The sequence below is a fragment of the Mytilus trossulus genome, chromosome 12 (genome assembly GCF_036588685.1).
Source record: "Mytilus trossulus isolate FHL-02 chromosome 12, PNRI_Mtr1.1.1.hap1, whole genome shotgun sequence".
Lineage (NCBI taxonomy): Eukaryota > Metazoa > Mollusca > Bivalvia > Mytilida > Mytilidae > Mytilus > Mytilus trossulus.
In genome coordinates, this window is record NC_086384.1 from 32,372,727 (window position 1) to 32,396,798 (window position 24,072).

At 33.4% G+C, this 24,072-nt stretch overlaps 2 pseudogenes; both read right to left on the minus strand.

Annotated features, from left to right (window-relative positions):
• Nucleotides 1-24,072, minus strand: part of LOC134692372 (methionine--tRNA ligase, cytoplasmic-like) — a 147,514-nt pseudogene that overhangs the window by 27,101 nt on the left and 96,341 nt on the right.
• LOC134693189 (uncharacterized) lies at nt 4,111-6,163 on the minus strand (annotated as a pseudogene).

The following is a 24,072-nucleotide window of genomic DNA, read 5'->3' on the forward strand; positions in this document are numbered from 1 at the left end:
CGCTCTCTGAACAGTTGGGGCAACTTATGGACACAACATTCAAGCTTGATACAGCTCTGAATTTGGATTGTCATCAAATTCTTGACATAATATGAGTTTCTAACACAAAACAAATGTCAAGATCTTACAAATCTATTATGCAATATTGTGCAATTAAAGATTTCTTCTTCAAACTTTTCAAAAATGTGGAATTTGAGAAACTCAGAATTTTTTTTTGAAAACTACCAACCCCTTTTTTTTGCAATAACCCCCCAAACTCATTACTAACCATCCTTTAATGGTATGGAAACTTGTGGTATAATTCAGAGAGATTCATCCACTTAAACACAAGTTATTGTTTGAAAACTACAAAAATGCTTATTTTGGGCCCCCTTTTGGACCCCTTATTCCTAAACTATTTGGACCATAACCCCCAAAATCAATCCCTACTTTCCTTTAGTGGTATTGAACCTTCTGGTAAAACTTTATAGTGATCCATTACTTAATCTAAAGTTATTGTCCGGAAAACCTAGTTTTTCCCCTTTGTTTACCCTAATTTCGCCTTTTTTTTGCCCCTGATTCCAAAACATTTTGAGCCATAACCCCCAAAGTCATAACTAACCATCCCTTCATAGTATGGAAACTTGTGGTATAATTTCAGAGAGATTAATACACTTACTTAAAAAAAAATCAATCCCAACCTTCCTTTAGTGGTATTAAACCTTCTGGTAAAAATAGAGATCCATTCACTTAATCTAAAGTTATTGTCCGGAAAGTAAATGTGTCTTCGGACGACGACGACGACGACATGATACCATTATACGACGCAAATTTTTTTGCAGTCGTATAAAAAGTTATGTAATTTTTACCATTGGAGATTTTGAGAGTTTGATAGCTAAAGTCAACAAGAATGATGAGGTAAATTAAAAAAATTATGTCTTCCTAGATAATTCTATGGTATTTTGATTTGATGGATTTTCAATTAAATCCCAATTTTTGGTTCGCCCTGTAAACTGCAAAGTGACAATGGTCCTGAATTCACAGCTTTGGTCATATCCGAGTTAAAATTAATGTGTTCAGAACTTGTTGTTCATGGGAAGCCAAGACTTTCCTGAGCACAGGGTAGAGCGATCGAATGGAGATATCAATGACATGCTAACTGCATGGATGAGGGACAATGAAGCAACGAAGTGGTCAACTGGAATCAAAACTGACTTTCTCGCCCCTTTTCCCTCTTTAAAAAAAATCCAGGATCTGCACTTACGAAGAATCAGATGCAGATCAATGCCACAAAGACCGTTCAAAATCAACATGCATATGCAACACGGATTCATTTTGTATTCCACTGTAAGTAATTGCAAATAACTAATTATTCTACAAATATTGTTTTATCGATATTTTAATGAATTTAATTCATTCAGGTCAATGATACGGGCAATGCTGCTGTAGCTTCAACATTTGGAAAACTCCTAGGAACATTTGGATCAAATGAGATAGGCATCTCATGAGATGAGCATCTGTAGGCAAAATTGAATATTAGAATACGAAATCAATTGTGAAACAAGTTGTGTTCGTGTGGCAGCAACCCATCAGTCATCGTCATTTTCAAATACGCATGTAAATCAAAATGTTTAAGTAGCTGGTGCAGATGCACGATAAACAGGAGACAGTGCAAACGCAGTTTCACAATTTTGATAACAAAGGATTTTAACTCAAATTTCTATCAAGTTATCATATTTTTTACGGTATTACTTGATGATATTGATGTAAAGGATAACATATTTAATTAGTGATTTTATTTCCGGTAGATGATATTTTAAACTTCAGTTCTCATAATGGTATTATGTAACACATGTAAAAAAAATTAAATGAATAAATATCTTGATTTGCTCACATTTATATTTTATGCAATAAGCTTAATGCCTGCACACATTTTTTTAGCTTAAATCCTAGGGTTTAAGACTAATGCCAAACATCATTTAGGCATTAGACTTACTGCCTAGGCGTTCGCTTATTGGCTAGTATTTAAGCTTAATGCCTAATTTCACCTATTGCCACTAACATATACATTAAAACAGTCATATATTAAGATTGCTAATCAAATCTTTTTACCTCATTAAACATGTTAAATATCAATCAGATGAAATAGTCATTGCTGTTTTAGCAAGGTAATTTTTCCAACAGATCAAGTACTTATTTTTAACCTTCAGAGTTTAGTCATATACAATAAATTTATATATAAAAAAAAGCCTTTTTGATATAAAGTTACTGTTTAAGTTATTAGCATTTATTAAAAAGGAGATTTTCTGCTTCACAAATTATCCAAAGATCAACCATCAATTTTCTTTTACAGATCATTGCAAAAATTTTGAATGTCAATATCAATTCAATTGTCACATTTCATGGAATATTGAAAACTTCACGGACACTTTAATAGGTGATCTGTTTTTGTCTCTATTTTGTCCTTCATATGATAATAACCTTATCAGTTTAATCTATATCTAGTTTTAAAAGGAATTCAATTATCAAACGCCGTAAAATTTTACACATTTTAATGGTATCTTTAAACAACAGTAGAAAACTGACATATCAGCAAGTGTCCTTGCACTTATTATATTTGAAACAAGAAGAGAAGCAAATACAAATAAACCAAAATATTTGCTTTTACAGTTTTCTCCATCTTCAATACTTTCAACCAAACACTTATAATTATTTCTAAGTAGGTAACTGACAATTTCAGCCATAGAGACTATTCGCTGATCATTTCTGCCATTTAAAGTTTATCTCTAGTATAATGATTTTCAAAATAAAAGCCAAAATTCAGAAAATTGGCAAAAATCATTATTAACAGCTAATTTGTTCATCATTTGAATGTGATTCTCAAAGTTATTAACATTTACTAAATGGAAGTTTCTAATTTACAAATTATCCAAAGATCAAAATCAAGTTCATCTATAGATCTTTATCTCCAGGTAAAAAAACTTTTTCTCCAGGCAAATTTGACTCTCAAAGTAATTACATTTGAGCTGAATTAGGTAGAAATTGACCATATGCAAATTTTAATAAATATCAATACATCTGTTAAACTATTTCTGTTTGAAACAATCTCCTAGCAAAGTCTGCAAAAGTGCTTTGAAAATTGAGTTTGTTATAAGAAGCTTTGGGTTTTCCAATAATTTTGGCTAAAGCATCACTGAAGAGACATTGATTGTCGAAATACACATCTGGTGTTGAAAAATTGGTACTTGTAACATAAATTGGATGTTTTCCTTTGATGTTTTAATGAAATAATTTGCTTAAAAAGTGTGTCGAGTGAAAACCATGGTATAATATATGCAAATTTATGTTGTACCATACTTGCTAATTAAATATGCAGCTCAACTAGAATCCAAAGGAATAAAGGCGGAGCTTAGCTATGGAACAACATATTCGTGTTCATGTTATTCCATGGCTGAAGCTCCACCCCATTTTTTGAAAGATATCCGCCTCTGAAATATTTTGGAAACAGAAAAAAAAGTGAAAGGTCATGAACATTTATTTGTTTCATTTGTAACACAAAGCAATAAGTCAATTGTAACACAACACATCGCAAGAAACATGTTTTAAACTCAAAACAAAAATTGCTTTTCACTAGCTCCCGTAAGTTGAAAAAAGATTAGAAAAGTTCCTTCTTTCAGTTTTGAAAAAAAATAATAAAAAATTGTTCCATTGCGAAAATTCCAATTAACTTTCTTTTAACAAATGTTTAAGTGAAAGAAAAATTGTAGTTGTTAAAATGTACAGTTCCACTTGTGTAAGTAATATCATTCAAACATTTTAGGCGCGTTGAAATGTCACTACAATTTGCGGAATTTTCAGTGTTGACTGGTTCCAGTTTTGTACACTTGAAAGGTGGCTCCTCAACTTCCAATTCATTATGGGTAACAGAAACTGTATCAATACTTGGTGGATTTAACACAGAAGACACTTTTTGCTCTATTTCATCAGTTTTTGATTTGTATGCCCTTACAGCTGACGACCTGTGTCCAGTACGATCCATTATTGTTTGTTCATCTACACCTGCTTTGTACAATGCTGTATATATTCATGTTCATGTTATTCCATGGCTGAAGCTCCACCCCATTTTTTGAAAGATATCCGCCTCTGAAATATTTTGGAAACAGAAAAAAAAGTGAAAGGTCATGAACATTTATTTGTTTCATTTGTAACACAAAGCAATAAGTCAATTGTAACACAACACATCGCAAGAAACATGTTTTAAACTCAAAACAAAAATTGCTTTTCACTAGCTCCCGTAAGTTGAAAAAAGATTAGAAAAGTTCCTTCTTTCAGTTTTGAAAAAAAATAATAAAAAATTGTTCCATTGCGAAAATTCCAATTAACTTTCTTTTAACAAATGTTTAAGTGAAAGAAAAATTGTAGTTGTTAAAATGTACAGTTCCACTTGTGTAAGTAATATCATTCAAACATTTTAGGCGCGTTGAAATGTCACGACAATTTGCGGAATTTTCAGTGTTGACTGGTTCCAGTTTTGTACACTTGAAAGGTGGCTCCTCAACTTCCAATTCATTATGGGTAACAGAAACTGTATCAATACTTGGTGGATTTAACACAGAAGACACTTTTTGCTCTATTTCATCAGTTTTTGATTTGTATGCCCTTACAGCTGACGACCTGTGTCCAGTACGATCCATTATTGTTTGTTCATCTACACCTGCTTTGTACAATGCTGTTGCGCACGTCCTCTTCCCAGAATGATTTGTGTAATTTCCAGTTAAACCCGCTTTTTGACACATCTCTTTCATTAACCCTTCTAGTTTATTTACACCAAGCGGCTGCTTTCCATACCGGATTGTATTTCCGACCATAGCCAAAGGTTTTCGATAAAAGCATTCATCATCACCAAGCATGTTGAGATATGTCTCAAAAATGTTGTACATACACCTAGGTCCTGAAAATGAATTATAAAACTAAAAATAATACAAATATTGTATATATGGCGATTTTAAGAAATAATCAGTTACCGTAGGTAAACTTAGTACATGTATAACGGAGGGGTACCACGATTTGCACAATTTCGAAAAGTGATAAAAATATATATCTTCATTAAAAGCAGTTGCATTGTCTTTTATTGATGAGTATTTTGCAATTTGAGAGTTAAACTATAAAACCAGGTTCAATCCATCATTTTCTACATACAAAAATTCCTGTATCAAGTCTTGAATATGACAGAAGTGTTCGATTCGGTTGATTTTGTCACTTTACATACGATAACGGGCTTTGCGCTTTACATTTTCAATTTTAAAACTTACGGTGGATGGGAGATAACTCTTGTAAAGAATGCAGTTTTTCGTCAGTCGTGATAGACAGAGCAAACACAAAAAATCGTAAGAAACATGAATTTGTTAGTGATCAAATAGATGGAACTTCACTATACACTTCTCACGCTCCCTAATTACTATTTTACTGTTTAGTGTTTGGTAATATAAGCCTTAAAAATATGATTCATCAATGAATAATTAAATAATTAAATAAAGTTTCAAATTCATTAAATAACGAGTTAAAGCAGTTTGCCAAGAAATTCTTAATTGTAAATGTTTTAGCATTTTTAATGAAAGGAACAACATGCAAAATAATTATATTTACAGTACGATATCTTGATTATTAACAATAAAACAAAACTTACCGTCATTAGAATAAAGTTTTATATCATTGTTGCTAATTTTCATATGAGCCAGACCACCGTTGAAAGTTTTGTTGTTACGGCCAATAAATCTAATGTATTTCCCCTTTCCGTCTTCTCCAAGTTCAAACTGAGAACATTGCAAATTCCTATGTTCATCCCTACCCCTCAAGCCAAACATTTTACAGGCATAATAAAAAACAGTATACTGAAGTGTTGTTGAATTTGATTGTCCAAAACACCAGATGACCACAACATTTCCTCATCTTCCTCCGATATTGCGTCGGCCTTTTTTTGTTTAGTCCCCAGTCCTTTCGCCAGCAAATATTTCATTCTTGCATCAAGCACTTTGCGAAATTGTGCAAATGTGCCGTCTTTTTCATCAAAGAAGTTAACATGAAATAATTTGTTGTCCTTGCAATGTCTCATTAAACCACAGACGATGTAATACAACGACTTCGGAGGATATTCGTCTCCCGTTTTTTTTTTAGCCTCCAAAACAAATCTGTTATTTCAACACCGTTTTGTCTTCTAGCTGCCCGCCATTCATTAAACACTTTTATAGCCCACTTTGTGTTCTTTTGTGTATTCGGGTTGGTTTGCGAAGTTATTAGTTTATCGATCTCGTCAGCAGAAACACATGTAGAAAAACGATTAATCCCTGGGTTCATGGGGTTTTCGACTCCGCTGGGATTTGGTCCCGGGCCAAATAACCAAGTTCAAATGTTCCCAAGTCAAAATTTTCTTCCCCCTCAACATCGTATACGTTCATTGCTTGTGAAATTGTCAAATTGACATCCATTATATTTGCTGCCTGAGAAATAGCCAGATCGTCAAAATAGTCGGCCTCAATCTCTGGAGAACAGACTGCCAACTTGATATCATCTTCGATTTCGGTCGCGACTTGAGATAATTGAATATCTTCCTCTATTTCGGCCGCAATTTGTGATAAATGAACATCGTCTTCCATTTCAGCTGCCATTATAATGAGTTCGCTTTCCTCATAATCCAATAAATCGGGAAGTTCTGCCATTTTTTTCTCTTTCTGCAAATTGTGCGGCGGGCTTTCTAAATGAAACACGCAGATTATACACGAGGCGCAAAAGTGACTTGCGCGAGCTTACTTTTCATTGGATAAAACTGTAACGTGACCAATTTCCAATATAAGTTCAAGGTCTTCAAAGCTGTCAATCATTTTATTTATATTACAAATTTTATATACCATGTGTTTTACTCATTAACATATTTAAACAAACTCATCCTTCGGATTCGTTTGTTTAAATATGTTAACTCGTAAGAACCATGGTATATATAGTACATGTACTATTCATGTTATTATTAAATTGGAAAATTTCTTATTTACCAATTATCCAAAGATCAACATCAAATCCCTTAACAGATCTTTTCCTGGTGGTAAAAGTTGTCATTCAAGGCAAATTTATCCATATGATTTTTTAAATGTAACTCTCCAAGTTTATATTTAGGAATTCATTTCTTTCTGTCATGCTCTATGCACATTTTAACATGGGTAGGCAATATATTTGTTGGTATTTTACCCTGAGTGTTAGAAAGGTGTAAAATATGATCAAAAATAATGCCTACCCATTTTAAAAAGTGCATAGAGCATTCCATGAAGGAATTATTTCGATTCAAATAGGACACATACAGTACTTTTATAGGTCAAAGCATACGAAAATGTCTTAGGAATATTTGGCTATTCCTGTTTCCTCCCCATGCATTATGAATATTTCCATATTAAATAAGTTTAAAAACTAATAGCAGAGTTAATTTATGATGTTTTAATAACAATATATCATAACATTTTATGTAAGCAGCTAAAACAAGTGAAACTGCGAGCTACTGCTCACTGATGATACCCCCGTCGCAAGTGGATAATATTAATAGTGTAAAAATATGGAAATGTTCGGTAAACAGGAAATTGTCGAGTGATCAATCTGAAAACGCATCACACGGTATAGCTGACTTATATAAATCCTGAAACGAAATTTCAGAAATCCTTGTATTGTAGTTCCTGGGAAAATGTGACGAAAATTTTCAACTTGGCTATCATGTGTAAAATCATACAAGTGTTCGGTAAACAGGAAGTTGTCGAGTGATCAATCTGAAAACGCATCACACGGTATAGCTGACTTAGATAAACCCTGAAACCAAATTTCAGAAATCCTTGTATTGTAGTTCCTGAGAAAAATGTGACGAAAATTTTCAACTTGGTTATCATGTGTAAAATCATACAAGTGTTCGGTATTGTAGTTCCTGAGAAAAATGCGACGAAAAATATTCATGGGACGAACGGACTGACTGACGGAAGGACAGACATTATGTGTAAAATCATACAAGTGTTTGGTAAACAGGAAGTTGTCGAGTGACCAATCTGAAAACGCATCACACGGTATAGCTGACTTAGATAAACCCTGATACCAAATTTCAGAAATCCTTGTATTGTAGTTCCTGAGAAAAATGTGACGAAAATTTTCAACTTGGTTATCATGTGTAAAATCATACAAGTGTTCGGTATTGTAGTTCCTGAGAAAAATGCGACGAAAAATATTCATGGGACGAACGGACTGACTGACGGAAGGACAGACATTATGTGTAAAAGCATACAAGTGTTCAGTAAACAGGAAGTTGTCGAGTGATCAATCTGAAAACGCATCACACGGAATAGCTGACTTAGATAAACCCTGAAACAAAATTTCAGAAATCCTTGTATTGTAGTTCCTGAGAAAAATGCGACGAAAAATATTCATGGGACGGACGCACTGACTGACGGAAGGACAGACAGAGGTAAAACAGTATACCCCCCCCCCTTTTTTTTTTAAAGCGGGGGTATAATAAATTTTATTTTACTAGGATAAACATGAAAATAGCGAGAATGTTTAAAGTAAGTCTGTGTTTATGTGTCAAACATATTTTGTGTTAATCAGAACATGGCTTTGTGTACAAGGTGAAATAATGACGTCACATACGAATAGCATTTTTTATGTAGGAAAATTTCTAATTTACAATTTTTTAAAGATCAACATGAAATCCATTTACAGATTGATTCATGCTGGTAATAATCGTCATTCAAGTCAAATTATCCATATGATTTAAATGTTACTCTCCAAGTTATAAGCATTTATTAAATGAGAGACTTTATAAATTACAAATCATTCAAAGATCAACATCAAATCCTATTACAGATCACTGCCAACATTGTGAATGTCAATACCTATTCAATCAATTGTCACATTTCAGGGGATACTTATCACTTATGTCTTTATTTTATCCTTCATATATTCCAAACTGTTTTCAAAACCTTATTTGTTAATTTTTCTTTTGTCTTTATCTTATTCTTCATATGTTACAAACTGTTTTCAAAATCTCATCTGTTAATTTTCTTTTGGATTCATTCTTATCCTTCAAATGTTTGAAACTTTTTCCATAATCTTATCTGTTAATTTTACATCTAGTTATAGAGGAAATATAATTATTTATCACCTAAAGGTTTTACACATTTCAAGGCCATCTTTAAACAATAACTATCCAACAATTTGGTCAATTGAACAACAAGCTATATATAAATTTTGACCTTCTGAACATTTCTGCCTTTGTCAGATTTTCTATATCTATAATGCACGATTTTCAATATTATAGAACAGGGCTTTCAAATCTTTTGGAATAAGGAGGCACCTTTAAGTAAAGTAGCAACTAATGTAGCTATCATGTGTAATTACCTGTAGTTATCATGTGTATTTACCTGTAGCTATCATGTATAATTACCTGTAGCAATCATGTGTAACTACCTATAGCTATCATGTGTAATTACCTGTAGCTATCAGGTGTAATTATCTGTAGCTATTAGGTGTAATTACCGGTAGAAATCATGTGCATTTACATGTAGCTATCAGGTGTAACAAACTGTAGCTATCAAGTGTAATTACCTATAACTATCATGTGTAATTACCTGTAGCAATCATGTGTATTCACCTGTAGCTATCATGTGTAATTCCATGTTGCTATCAAGTATAACAAGTGAAACTGCGAGCTACTGCTCACTGATGATACCCTCTGCCGCAAGTGGATAATATTAATAGTGTAAAAATATGCAAGTGTTCGGTAAACAGGAAGTTGTCGAGTGATGAATCTGAAAACGCATCACACGGTATAGCTGACTTATATAAATCCTGAAACCAAATTTCAGAAATCCTTGTATTGTAGTTCCTGAGAAGAATGTGACGAAAATTTTCAACTTGGCTATCATGTGTAAAATCATACAAGTGTTCGGTAAACGGGAAGTTGTCAAGTGATCAATCTGAAAACGCATCACACGGTATAGCTGTCTTAGATAAACCCTGAAACCAAATTTCAGAAATCATTGCATTGTAGTTCCTAAGAAAAATGCGACGAAACATATTGATGGGACGGACGGACTGACTGACGGACTGACGGAAGGACAGACAGAGGTAAAACAGTATACCCCCCTTTTTTAAAGCGGAATATTCAATATACGGACGGACTGATTGACGGACTGACGGACTGACGGAAGGACAGACAGAGGTAAAACAGTATACCCCCCCCCCATTTTTAAAGCAGGGGTATAATTACCTGTTTCAATCATGTATAACTACCTATAGCTATCATGTGTAATTACCTGTTGCTATCATTTGTTTGACAACTGTGAAGTTATCGTTAGCTCCTAGCATTGTACACGGGAATATGACAGAATGGAATGGAACATTGTCTTTACCAAGGAAATTATACATATCAACCTTAAAAAACAAAGAATAAAATACAAAATATATTATACAAAAATAAAATATCCTAATTTCTTATCTTAATATGCATATTCAATAATATAGGTCGCCGGATCACTGTCCCTATGTCAAGCTTTCTGCCACTTTGCTCAACAATTATTAATGAGCTAAATCTTAATTTTTTATAAATTGATTTTGTACTAAATGTTGCTATTCCATCACAATAACTAATCTTCAATGGTTTTGGACTTCCTATTTGGTCCTTTTTGTTTTGATTGCTCACAAATGAATTGATATTTTAGCTTCCCAGGTTTTTTGTCTTCAACTTTTTCTGATGAAGAAGATCTAGAAACATTACATTCATTAAAGTATATCCATCTCTTAATGATAGTTAACTTAGTGACACGGTATAGCTGACTTAGATAAACCCTGAAACCAAATTTTAGAAATCATTGTATTGTAGTTCCTAAGAAAAATGCGACGAAAAATATTGATGGGACGGACGGACTGACTGACAGACTGACGGAAGGACAGACAGAGGTAAAACAGTATACCCCCCTTTTTTAAAGCGGAATATTCAATGTACGGACGGACTGACTGACGGACTGACGGACTGACGGAAGGACAGACAGAGGTAAAACAGTATACCCCCCCCCCCTTTTTAAAGCAGGGGTATAATTACCTGTTTCAATCATGTACAACTACCTATAGCTATCATGTGTAATTACCTGTTGCTATCATTTGTTTGACAACTGTGAAGTTATCGTTAGCTCATAGCATTGTACACGGGAATATGACAGAATGGAATGGAACATTGTCTTTACCAAGGAAATTATACATATCAACCTTAAAAAACAAAGAATAAAATACAAAATATATTATACAAAAATAAAATATCATAATTTCTTATCTTAATATGCATATTCAATAATATAGGTCGCCGGATCACTGTCCCTTTGTCAAGCTTTCTGCCACTTTGCTCAACAATTATTAATGAGCTAAATCTTAATTTTTTATAAATTGATTTTGTACTAAATGTTGCTATTCCATCACAATAACTAATCTTCAATGGTTTTGGACTTCCTATTTGGTCCTTTTTGTTTTGATTGCTCACAAATGAATTTATATTTTAGCTTCCCAGGTTTATTGTCTTCAACTTTTTCTGATGAAGAAGATCTAGAAACATTACATTCATTAAAGTATATCCATCTCTTAATGATAGTTAACTTAGTGACACGGTATAGCTGACTTAGATAAACCCTGAAACCAAATTTCAGAAATCATTGTATTGTAGTTCCTAAGAAAAATGCGACGAAAAATATTGATGGGACGGACGGACTGACTGACGGACTGACGGAAGGACAGACAGAGGTAAAACAGTATACCCCCTTTTTTAAAGCGGAATATTCAATGTACGGACTGACTGACTGACGGACTGACGGACTGACGGAAGGACAGACAGAGGTAAAACAGTATACCCCCCTTTTTAAAGCGGGGGTATAATTACCTGTTTCAATCATGTATAACTACCTATAGCTATCATGTGTAATTACCTGTTGCTATCATTTGTTTGACAACTGTGAAGTTATCGTCAGCTCCTAGCATTGTACACGGGAATATGACAGAATGGAATGGAACATTGTCTTTACCAAGGAAATTATAAATATCAACCTTAAAAAACAAAGAATAAAATACAAAATATATTATACAAAAATAAAATATCCTAATTTCTTATCTTAATATGCATATTCAATAATATAGGTCGCCGGATCACTGTCCCTATGTCAAGCTTTCTGCCACTTTGCTCAACAATTATTAATGAGCTAAATCTTAATTTTTTATAAATTGATTTTGTACTAAATGTTGCTATTCCATCACAATAACTAATCTTCAATGGTTTTGGACTTCCTATTTGGTCCTTTTTGTTTTAATTGCTCACAAATGAATTTATATTTTAGCTTCCCAGGTTTTTTGTCTTCAACTTTTTCTGATGAAGAAGATCTAGAAACATTACATTCATTAAAGTATATCCATCTCTTAATGATAGTTAACTTAGTGACACGGTATAGCTGACTTAGATAAACCCTGAAACCAAATTTCAGAAATCCTTGTATTGAAGTTCCTGAGAAAAATGTGACGAAAATTTTCAACTTGGTTATCATGTGTAAAATCATACAAGTGTTCGGTATTGTAGTTCCTGAGAAAAATGCGACGAAAAATATTCATGGGACGAACGGACTGACTGACGGAAGGACAGACATTATGTGTAAAATCATACAAGTGTTCGGTAAACAGGAAGTTGTCGAGTGATCAATTTGAAAACGCATCACACGGAATATCTGACATAGATAAACCCTGAAACAAAATTTCAGAAATCCTTGTATTGTAGTTCCTGAGAAAAATGCGACGAAAAATATTCATGGGACGGACGCACTGACTGACGGAAGGACAGACAGAGGTAGAACAGTATACCCCCCCCCCCCCTTTTTTTTTAAAGCGGGGGTATAATAAATTTTATTTTACTAGGATAAACATGAAAATAGCGAGAATGTTTAAAGTAAGTCTGTGTTTATGTGTCAAACATATTTTGTGTTAATCAGAACATGGCTTTGTGTACAAGGTGAAATAATGACGTCACACACGAATAGCATTTTTTATGTAGGAAAATTTCTAATTTACAATTTTTTAAAGATCAACATGAAATCCATTTACAGATTGATTCATGCTGGTAATAATCGTCATTCAAGTCAAATTATCCATATGATTTAAATGTTACTCTCCAAGTTATAAGCATTTATTAAATGAGAGACTTTATAAATTACAAATCATTTAAAGATCAACATCAAATCCTGATACAGATCACTGCCAAAATTGTGAATGTCAATACCTATTCAATCAATTGTCACATTTCAGGGGATACTTATCACTTATGTCTTTATTTTATCCTTCATATATTCCAAACTGTTTTCAAAACCTTATTTGTTAATTTTTCTTTTGTCTTTATCTTATTCTTCATATGTTACAAACTGTTTTCAAAATCTCATCTGTTAATTTTCTTTTGGATTCATTCTTATCCTTCAAATGTTTGAAACTTTTTCCATAATCTTATCTGTTAATTTTACATCTAGTTATAGAGGAAATATAATTATTTATCACCTAAAGGTTTTACACATTTCAAGGCCATCTTTAAAAAATAACTATCCAACAATTTGGTCAATTGAACAACAAGCTATATATAAATTTTGACCTTCTGAACATTTCTGCCTTTGTCAGATTTTCTATATCTATAATGCACAATTTTCAATATTATAGAACAGGGCTTTCAAATCTTTTGGAATAAGGAGGCACCTTTAAGTAAAGTAGCAACTAATGTAGCTATCATGTGTAATTACCTGTAGTTATCATGTGTATTTACCTGTAGCTATCATGTATAATTACCTGTAACAATCATGTGTAACTACCTATAGCTATCATGTGTAATTACCTGTAGCTATCAGGTGTAATTATCTGTAGCTATCAGGTGTAATTACCTGTAGAAATCATGTGCATTTACATGTAACTATCAGGTGTAACAAACTGTAGCTATCAAGTGTAATTACCTATAGCTATCATGTGTAATTACCTGTAGCAATCATGTGTATTCACCTGTAGCTATCATGTGTAATTCCATGTTGCTATCAAGTATAACAAGTGAAACTGCGAGCTACTGCTCACTGATGATACCCTCTGCCGCAAGTGGATAATAGTAATAGTGTAAAAATATGCAAGTGTTCGGTAAACAGGAAGTTGTCGATTGATGAATCTGAAAACGCATCACACGGTATAGCTGACTTATTTAAATCCTCAAACCAAATTTCAGAAATCCTTGTATTGTAGTTCCTGAGAAGAATGTGACGAAAATTTTCAACTTGGCTATCATGTGTAAAATCATACAAGTGTTCGGTAAACGGGAAGTTGTCAAGTGATCAATCTGAAAACGCATCACACGGTATAGCTGTCTTAGATAAACCCTGAAACCAAATTTCAGAAATCATTGTATTGTAGTTCCTGAGAAAAATGCGACGAAAAATATTGATGGGACGGACTGACTGACAGACGGACTGACGGAAGGACAGACAGAGGTAAAACAGTATACCCCCCCTTTTTAAAGCAGGGGTATAATTACCTGTTTCAATCATGTAAAACTACCTATAGCTATCATGTGTAATTACCTGTTGCTATTATTTGTTTGACAACTGTGAAGTTATCGTTAGCTCCTAGCATTGTACACGGGAATATGACAGAATGGAATGGAACATTGTCTTTACCAAGGAAATTATACATATCAACCTTAAAAAACAAAGAATAACATACAAAATATATTATAAAAAATAAAATATCATAATTTCTTATCTTAATATGCATATTCAATAATATAGGTCGCCGGATCACTGTCCCTATGTCAAGCTTTCTGCCACTTTGCTCAACAATTATTAATGAGCTAAATCTTAATTTTATAAATTGATTGTGTACTAAATGTTGCTATTCCATCACAATAACTAATCTTCAATGGTTTAAATGGTCCCTGAACATGTATGAGCTTAAGACAGCAGGATTGACAAATGGAGACCATTACATATCCTCTTAATGAGACCCACAGAAAACAATTACAACACGGGGGAGTATTTACCTTATCAGTGTACCCTGACAATGGTACTTGTGTTCCCCATTTTATATCTCTGCTGATACATCTGGGCTTTAGTCCATCTCGTATCCAAGAGCTTGTAATTACTTTGGCATATTTGTCCATGTGCCTGATTTGAATACTTTGTCTAGATGTTTCTGCAGCTGTGGTTCAATCTAAAAAAAAAGATGATCTTATTATTTTTCAAAAAGTAATAAATTATCAGTAGTTGCAAAATTATGTTTAAATTGTGCTTACATTTATTTCACCTCAACAAGGTCAGTGGCAAAAACAAAATGTTCTTTATTCTATATTTACTTCCTTTGAAAAATATATACAGTATAATGAAATCAATGAAATATAAACATCAATTGCCTTTTTTTTATTGTTATGCTAAAAGCCAAAAGAATCAAAACGCTGTAAGCACTGTAGGCAGTTAACCAAAAACCAAGGCAAACATAATTATTTTCAATAGCAACGTATATATCAAGTATAATTTTTTTCGTGGTCATGAGTCTTGAGTCAGCAGTGGTACAAATTTGCAATGATTGCAGTTCTTCTAGTTGATCGTAATTGTTCGTATTAGTTGACTGTTAGTAGTTCAAGTTGACTTTAGTAAGAGCTTGTAAAAGTATGAATGGATTTACTTCCCTGGAAAGAAAACTGAGTTTGTGTTCTACATTACAAAAGTTATGAGACACAAATCAGACAAATGTTTACTACCACAGGGATCAATGGTGAGGTCTGACTCACCTGTCCATAGTAAATGTAAATGCCTCCCACCTTCACCCCAAGTCCATGATGTTTAAGTTTGGAATAAAATGACAGGTGTTAGGTCTAGCAAAGTGATATGCATATGTGACGCCTATGAGATTGACCTTGTATGTCATTCAATCTTTTTGAAATGACAAACAGGAATGAATAAGGTTTAGGAGTTGGTATCTCAATCTTTTACAAGTTCTCGAAACACACACAAGAGGGTGTGGGGTGACCCTAGGGACTACCCCTATTTTTCATTTGATTTTTCATATTTTTCCATACATGAATATATATGGTTTAGGGGTGGGGTTCTCGACCGTTATCAAGTTTTCAAACAGGAGGGATGGGGAACCCCAGTGACTTCCCCTATATTTCATTTAATTTGTTATATTGTCCAATACATGAATATATATGGTTGAGGGGTGGGGATCTCATCTGTTTCCAAGTTATCAAACAGGATTGGGTAGGGTGCCCCTAAGGACTCTCCCTATATTTCATTTGATTAGTTCTTTTGTCCCATACATGAAAATATATGGTTTTATTTAAAGGTGGGGATCTCGACTGTTTCCAAGTTCTCAAACAACAGGAGGGGCGGGGTGACCGCAGGGACTCCCCCTATAAGTTGTTATTTAGTCCCATACATGAGTATATATGGTTAAGGGGTGAGGATCTCGACTGTTTCCAAGTTCTCAAACAGGAGGGTGCAGTGACCCTAGGGACTCCCCTATAATTCATTTGATTTGTTATATTGTCCAATACATAAATAATTTAATATACTAGTATATGGTTTATGGGTGGGGATCTCAACCGTTTTCGAGTTCTCAAACAGGAGGGGTGGTATGACCTTCAGGGACTCCCCCTATATTTTATTTGATTTATTATATTGTCCCATATATGAATATATATGGATTAGGGATGGGGATCTCCACTGTTTCAAAGTTCCCAAACAGGAGGGGTGGGGTGACCCAAGGGACTCCCCCTGTATTTCATTTGATTGGTTATATTGTCCCATACATGAATAAATATGGTTGAGGGTGGGGATCTCGACTGTTTCCAAGTTCTAAAGCAGGAGGTGGTGGGTGACCCTAGGGACTTCACCTATATTTCATTTGATTAGTTATATAGTCCCATACATGAATGTATATGGTTGAGAGGTGGGGATATCATCCGTTTCAAAGTTATCAAACAGGAGGGGGTAGAGTGCATCAAAGGACTCCACATACATATCATATGATTTGCTTACATTCAGTTATCATATAATCTAGTTGCACTATATGTGTAAAATAAGAAACTTCCAGCTATTTTAACTGACTCATCAAAAATGAGGGAAAAAAATACCCATTGAAATTGCAGTAATATGTTTACTCTTTAAAAGCATCTAACTTGCTTTACCAACATGTATTACTGATAAAGAAAATTAATACTGTCACCAGGACCATATATATTGTTAGATATACTGTTCCCAGCTGTCACAAAGACTCAAATTGTATTGGATTTTTGACATTAAAATTTGTGAAAAAGTAATTTTAAATTTCAGTACAAAATATTTTCTGTTTTTTCACTCTTTCACATATTTCTTTTGGTTTTCAATTCTAGGGTTTATATTTATTTACCATGCAAAGATGTATTTTGTCATCTGTCTGATTTTTTAAAAAGTTGATCGCCAAAACCCGGAATTACCCATATCTGCTTCTAGAATCGGATCCGATATTGTAATTTTCTTCTCATGTCAGCCATTTTGTTTTCAATGTTGTTTTTGTCAGATACGATTTTACTCGAATTTACTCATTATTTGTTGGCGATTTTTTGTATAAAGCTAGCGGTTGAACAAAATGAACATCGCTGTCATGAATAATAATGTTAAAAACAAGTTTTGAGATCGTTTATTAGGAGACTTTGGTAAAAAGGTTTGCAAAGTTATTTTTTATTTCCTCTCAAGATTTCTCTAAAGTCGGGCATGTCGAGCGTAGCTAGTAACCATGTCGAAAGTCCGACTGCAAAAGTGGAAGTTTACAGACCTCGGACAACCGCTAATTTGAACCACTGCCTCCAAATTGAAAAGATACAAACATTTCGTCTTATAATTTAAAATTGCCGCCAACAGCATGAACAGTGGAACTTATTGTAAGACTACTCACGTAGTTAACTACGTATTGACGACAAACAATATTCCTACGACTTTTGCCATTTGGGAAATTTAAACTACTTGTCTTCGGCAATTAAACATTTCATACATTTGTTCTTTGACAGCTTAGCCGAAATCTCGGGGTATAATAAACTACATAAAGATTCCTAATATGCCCTACTTCCTATGTGCAACTTCAAAACTTTTGGATAAATCGACAATCATTTAAGGTTTTTCTGGTCATATTTTTGTAATCAAGAATTAAAGTATGAAAAAACTGTCCAACTAGTTATAAATAACATAACATCCAGCTAGATAATAACAATGGCACATATTTCAGCATTTATTGGGTAGAACACAAATCTAGGGTGCTCGCATAAGGCAGCTTAACTGCCTAAAAATTACTTGTTCGTTATATGTAAAATTCAAATGAATTCTGAATAATGTCAACTAACTTATATTCCCAAGCAATTTTTTTTTTATTCACTACTTGAGCGAGAAGAAAAATAGAGTGAAGGTGAATTGTCGGGAATTAGTAAAACCCAGATGTCCTAACATAAATTCCTCAAAAAATAAGACTATCATGAAAATAAATCCCTGTGAAGTTAGCTAGAAAGGGAATAGCGCAAAAGAAAGTATCTCAGAAATATAACTTTGGTTTACAGTATGTAGATTGATTTCTGATGTAGCTTTACCTTGTGCACATCTAAGAATAAATATTGTGTACTTTTGATGACTGAGATAGCTTTTTCTTGTGCACATCTAAGAATAAATGTTGTGTACTTTTTGGCAACTGAGACAGTTTTATTGTGGGTTAATCTAAGAATAAATGTTGTGTACTTTTCATGACTGAGATAGCTTTACCTTGGGTAAATCTAAGAATAAATGTTGTGTACTTTTGAAGATTGAGATAGCTTTAATTTACCTTGGGTAAATCTATGAGTAAATGTTGTGTACTTTAGGTGACTGAGATAGCTTTACCTTGGGAAAATCTAAGTATAAATGGTGTGTACTTTTGAAGATTGAGATAGATTTAATTTACCTTGGGTAAATCTAAGAATATATGTTGTGTACTTTTCATGACTGAGATAGCTTTACCTTGGGTAAATCTAAGGGTGCAATCAATAGTTTTTATTCTATGACGTCACATTTTGAGGGACCATGCATAAGTGACCCTTAGTGGTGGACTGATTAATAAAGGTACTTGTATATAACTAGATATCACTGGAATCAGAATGTTCTCTAGTTTATAATGAAATAAAAATAATGTGTACTTTTAATATATTAAAAACATTCCATCCAATGAACATGGAGAAAAAAAGGTCTAATATTAACATAAAAAACTTAAAACCAGGTCATGTGCACAGCCATGAAGACATGATCCATGCACATTTTTCATAATCAAAACTGTATGAAATTTGTAGGTTTTTACCTGGCCTTTCAAAAACATCTTGTTTCAGGGTACGGTCTCCTGCTCCGAAAAGAGCTATAGTGGCTGCAAATAAGTTTTCAATTTTCACTGCCAAAAAAACAGGATGTTAACAGTGTTGTCTCCCATCAAAACATGTATATTTAATACAATTTTCAAAATTATTTCAATCATTCAATCTGTTTTAATTGAAAGCTGATTAACTGATTTTTACAATCAACTCCAAAAAAACATGATACTTTTTCACCAATTGAGTAAATAAACAGGGGTTTCCCTCCATGGTTATTTTTAGTCGGGGAATAACCCCTAGTTTTTTATACGAAACTGTTTATAGCACCTGTAAATGTTGTGTACTTTTGATGACTGATGTAGCTTTACCTTGGGTAAATCTAGGAATACATGTTGTGTACTTTTGAAGATTGAGATAGCTTTAATTTACCTTGGGTAATACTTAGAATAAATGTTGTGTACTTTTGATGACTAAGGGATCTTTACCTTGAGTAAATTTAAGAATAAATGTTGTGTACTTTTGATGACTGATGTATCTTTACCTTGGGTAAATCTAAGAATAAATGTTGTGTACTTTTGATGACTGAGATAGCTTTACCTGAGGTATATCTAGGAATAAATGTTGTGTACTTTTGATGACAGGTGTAGCTTTACATAGTTTACACTTCGGGTTGCGTAGATCTACGGCATTAATTAATTTTCCACATTTGTCACATTAGTCTCCACGGGCATCTTCATATGTACAAAGTGGGCATGCGCCTTCTACAAATCTGTCAGCTAAAAACCTTATAAAAAACCACAGCAGTAACAAACGTGTGTAAATCTTCTAAAGATAACATACAAATATAAAACATCTTCATCCATAGTTTTTTTATATAAATCCTGACAAGCTTTTCATTCGAAATGAAAGTCAAAATGTTGTACAAATATGAAACATCGTGAACAATATTGTCTTCTGTACTTGTGTGACAGCTTTCAGATAAAAAAATACATTTGAAAATTTACAAAAGAGTCTAATTAATTTAAAAAAAATATAATAAGTGTTTTTGTACTTTTGCTGATATTTGATTTTAATGGTTTTACCAAAGTCTGAATTCAATCCTATAAAACATTTGTAATTAGTTGAACAATCATTGTTAACCTTTACCCTTGAAATCCATAAAAATGGGTATCTCACAAATAATGATTAATCCACAGTAACCTACCTATCACAAGCTGTACTATGAAGTTGATCAATGCTGTCTTTCAATATAAATCCTTGATTGTATAACTTCCAGAATATATCTTGTGCTATACTGAAACAAAAAATGTATTGTTTTATCAATAATTGTTTCAATAAAAAAACTTCATAACACAATATTTAGCAGATCAGTATCGTTGTTTTATTACAGTTTTTAAAAGTTTATAGACTTGATAGTTTTTTTAATTTTATGGGATTAAAAATCTTCAACATTTCTCTATGGCTTCTCAGAATCAGTAATTTGTTATCAAAATTATACGTCCATATTCAATAGTTTATACTGTAGAAAATCAAAGTGCTGGATAGCACCTGTGGAAAATTTGCAACCGTAGATTGTAATATTTCAAATAGATTGTAAATGTGTAGATTTCGTGGTTATCTTTTTTTCCTACTTAAAAAAAACCCAACTTTATTTTGAAATTAACGTGAAATTGGGGTAAATTTTGCATTAAAATTAGAAAGATCATGTCATAGGGAACATGTGTACTAAGTTTCAAGTTGATAGGACTTTTCAACTTCATCAAAAACAACCTTGACCAAAAACTTTTACCTGAAGCGGGATGAACAGAGGGACGAACGGAAAGATGCACAGACCAGAAAACATAATGCCCCTCTACTATCGTAGGTGGGGCATAAAAATGCATCGTTATTTCTTTGAATCGTGAGTGGGGTAAAACATATACAATCTTTCATTAATCCTTTATTAACAGCTAAAGTTTATGTTCTCCCACCCTGTTTTTAGAACACAAATGACATCAGTAAATACCTTTATAAAATATCAACAGACTACATTGAGATTTGGTATTTTAGTGAAATTTGACCCCAAAAAAAGCAAAGGGCAATGATGAATACTAGAAATGTATACTGTTTATCACCTACTTTCTATAGAATATCAGTTTGTGGGTATATGTTCAACCAGGTACATATTTCCTCTAGACATTTATGCAGTCTTTGTCATCATTTGTGGGATACCAATTGAGAGGGTTTGTGGGTATATGTTAACCATGAAATGTTCAGGGAGGTACATATATTTCAGACATTTATGCAGACTTTGTCGAAACCACCAGATATAATATCCAGAAAAAATACCCATTTCCTCATTCCACAAAAATTTGTCCACGCCAAAATTAATGAATCCACAGTAGATATTTACCTGTTTAGTAACTTCATCTGTTAACCTCTCTACTTCTGCATTGTTCCCAGGACCATTGGAAGCGGGAACAGAGACAGCTGCCAACCTCTTTTTCAGATCCAGCCGTTTAGCCACTTCAGAATCAATCAGAGACTTTTCTGCTTTCTTAGATTTTAAATCTCTTACAACAAGACCCTGAAAGCAAAACTAAGTTTCAATGGAATTCATCAAATCTTTTATTGCTCACTTGAATATTATTCTTACATTTCCTTTTATTCTTTTTGTTTTGAAATTTATTAAAAAAAAAATGTTTGCTCATTTTTGGTTATTTCACCTCTTTGAAATTTAATGTATAGGAATTTACCTGTTTAGTAACTTCATCTGTTAACCTTTGTACTTCTGCAGTGTTCACAGGACCAGAGACAGCTGTCTTCTCCCCCTGAAAGAGACAATAGAAGGTGAAATAATTAAGCATATATATTCTTCTGCAACATGAATAAATATCTTGTGCCTTGTTCTTTTTAATACCTTAGCTAAAATATTTCCTGTGCTGAGTATTTCTGACAGAAAGGATAGTTATCATATCTTGTTTTTTTTTGGAGTGAACTCGACATGGCAAGGAAAGTGAACATTTAGGGAAAAGCCAAATTCCTAAAGAGGATATAATAGAAAACTGTGCTAACATCTTCAAAATAGTCACACATGTATGTTTGAATTGGTCTTAAAAACATTAAATACATTCTGACATTTCCCCACTAATGCCGGCGTCACACATTGGCGTATAGACAGACGTGCAACAGACGTGTAACATAAGTACATAAAAAATTGACTTAGTGTGTATACATTAGGTGCACGCAAGAGGAAAGCTAAACAATCGTCAGACGCACGTTGCATAAGTTTGAAGTACGTCGAAATGCAAATGTATACGCTTGGTGAATGCTATAACTCCAGGTAATTTTTATGCAGCATAAAAATTTTCATCTAGCTCTAGCATTTGTCAAACATATACCTGCTCGCTACACGCACATAATACATACGCTTCAAGCACGTTTGAAAACGCTACAGATAAGTTGAGACATGTTTAAGGCACCTTGTATACGCCTCAAGATCGTTCGACTTTTACTTGGAAGTATGAGGGGCGTGTTTTTGAAAGATCCCTGGCCTAGTTTCAGCGCTCCGTGAACGTATAAAACGCACCCTTGGATATTCAACGAAACTGCTCTGGCATTTTTATTAGCACATATGTCCGTAAATTTACAAGACCATGTTAATTCAGGAATAGTACAAGGTACAACAATATAGCACCCCATAGTTAAAAATTAAATTAAAATTGAACCACCAAATGTTTGATTATCTTCTTTTCCTAACTTTCTAATACACTTACCCAACTGTTTGTGTCATACATGTCCACATGCATGTAAACAATATCTTCCATAGTTTTTTAAGATGGGAAAAATAATTCCTTATTTGTGTATCCATGGCAACATTTTGCATTTATTTACCATAAAATATTGCAAAAAGGGCATGAAAATTTCACATATTCCTCCAAAATTTGGTTTTTGTAGTAGAATTTCAATGTTCTTGAGTGATACCTTTTAAGAAACTGTAAACATTTATCTACTAAATGATCGAATAAAAATTAGATGTCTTTCGCCTCATTTTTTGGTACAATTTAATCACAAAGTTCTTGCGACGAAAGTTGGAATGATACTTTACAATAATTGCCAGATCGATGTCTTGTATGGATTCAAAAATGACGACTGTCATACAGAAAACAGCGCATAATACATAAATAACACAATCTTGATGTTCCTATAAATACTCTACGAAGGCTATACTAATCCTTAGCTATCCAAAAATCTATTTTATTGAACACTAGCTCTCATATTTGAAAAAATCGAAGTGGCCAAACTACACACCTATCTGTGGAGTGCTACCCAAACACCCCATAATCACATGTCCCAGAAACGCCGAAAGCACAGATAATCGTCCCAGTAACAACAGGAACGTGTCGCAAACACGTTCAAGGGACATTTTTCCTTCGTAGCGTGCATTTCATCTACGTTAAACAAATGCCAGACATAAGTCAAACATAGGTAACTTGAACGCCCAATAAACGCATATATATGCGTCTCGTACGCGCTTAACACGCTCAAAACTCATTATGCACACGATACAGATGAAATTACTAGCGCATTGGCAGCTTACATGGTTTTTAACCACGCCTAGCGTACGTCAGTGCTTTACGCTGATGTGTGACGCCTGTATTAGTTGTGTTTAGTGAATGAAAGATATT